The 1,680-nt window shown below is 56.7% G+C and overlaps 1 protein-coding gene across 1 annotated transcript in view; it reads left to right on the top strand.

Moving 5' to 3' along the window:
• Positions 1-1,478: 1,478 nt before the first annotated feature.
• Positions 1,479-1,680, top strand: part of Bzw1 (basic leucine zipper and W2 domains 1) — a 15,359-nt gene continuing 15,157 nt past the window's right edge. The window contains exon 1 of the mRNA XM_005366344.3: positions 1,479-1,601. The gene's annotated coding sequence lies outside the window, so the exon portion shown is untranslated. The remainder of the gene's footprint in view (positions 1,602-1,680) is intronic.

Here is a 1,680-nt window from a genome sequence, read left to right as displayed (position 1 = left end):
TCGAACTCACAGAGATCCGCCTGCCGCTGCCTCCCGAGTGCTGGGATTAAAGGCGTGCGCCACCACCGCCCGGCACACACACCGTGTTTTAATTCGTGAAATATTGTAACCTTAATAAATCTGAAACAAAAATAATATAGGGAAGTGGTAGTTTATGACACAGAGCACAAAATGAGATTTCCATTTGTAACACCAGGGGTTAGAGGATAAAGGTGCAGAGACTTAGAGCCCTGACCCCCATCACTTTCTGCTCCACAGCCTTCTCAGGTTCCACCAAAGTTCAGTTCCGCTGGCCCCCCGGCAGCAGTACCTCTAAGAGGTCAGGCTCTTCCTGCTAGGCTATCTTCCCACCTCTGCTCCTTCAGTTTGGGGAGAAATAACGCCTAGATCCAACTAAGAGCAGCTCAATGACTTAGAGGTGAATCCGAAACTTCTCCAAATGCAGTAAATGTTAAGTCCCCCAAGAACGTAGGCGCCTTGAATGTGTGAGTAAGAAAGATTGAAGGTGTGAGACAGTAATCGTGGCAGACTATTGAGTAACCCGCATACCCAGAGCAAGGTTTTAAGGAATCCTGGAACACGCTAAATATTAAGAGACTAAGAATGACTGGATTTTTCTATAACTTTAGGAAACGACTCTAAGAAGAAAATTTCCATTCAAGTTGATAGGCAAAGGCTTGCGGTCAGAGCAGTAGGAAGGCGAATAATAAATACACGCCGATTTTTATCTATATGTCTGGTAAGAACAAGAAGTTGAGACGGGGAAGGTGATTTTAAGGACAAATTCCGATTTCAGGGTTTCTCTGGCAGGAGAGCGAGGAAGCAGATGAAAAGGGCACCCAAGAGGGTGCAGGCGCAGAGTTTCATCTGACGTCCCCGAGAACACACCTCCCTAGGGTCCTCAGAGTGCAATGCCTGCATCTCGGAGACTCTGGGATGCAGGCACATCCTGGGGTCCTGCCCCAGAACCAGGGACAAAGCCCACGGGTGGGGACCTCGCCATCAGCTTTAACAAATCTCCAGTCCGCCAGGGTCAGGGGACAAGCACCGCTCGCTTGCAAGGCGGGGTGGCGGGCAGGGGTTCAGCCTCGCCCTCAGCCGTCTGCACCGAGGAGCAAGGAGGCCCAGCTCCACATGGGACCCCAGATAACCCAGGCCACCTCCATGCATGCAGCCCAGCCATCGGCCCCCAACCCCAGGACGGGGCGGACGGGTCCATCACACGCCCTTCGAGGGGCGTCTTCCCCCTTCCATCCCCACCCGGAGCGGAAAGGCCAGACAGAGAGAGAGATAGAGAGAGGAAACGACCCCGATCCAAGCATCCATCAGGGTGGAGTAGAGCTGCAAAGCGGAACGGAGAATCCTAACCCCGCAGCGCCGGCCACCCGGAGCGGGACCGCGTCCCTCCCCCTCCTCACGTCCCCCACCCACCCCGGTGCGAACCGGCGCAGGGTCGAAATCTCGCGAGAGCGTGCGGCCGGGGCGGGGGTGGCGCCTCTTCCTCCCCTGCTGCTCGCGTTAGTTCCGGTCGCAGAGGAGACAGCGCCGCAGTCGCCGCCAGCTCGGGGGTTTCTGGCTCTTTTCTCTCCGCCTTAAATTCGGTGAGGCGAGCGCGGCGCAGGGCCGTGCGGGGAGCGGCGGCGGGCGCGGCTGGCCCGGCGGAGGACGAAGGGTGGGCGG

The sequence above is a fragment of the Microtus ochrogaster genome, unplaced genomic scaffold, assembly GCF_000317375.1.
Source record: "Microtus ochrogaster isolate Prairie Vole_2 unplaced genomic scaffold, MicOch1.0 UNK8, whole genome shotgun sequence".
In the NCBI taxonomy this organism is placed as follows: Eukaryota; Metazoa; Chordata; class Mammalia; order Rodentia; family Cricetidae; genus Microtus; species Microtus ochrogaster.
The sequence above is the reverse complement of the archived record's forward strand: the minus strand, read 5'-3'. Positions and strand labels throughout refer to the sequence as shown.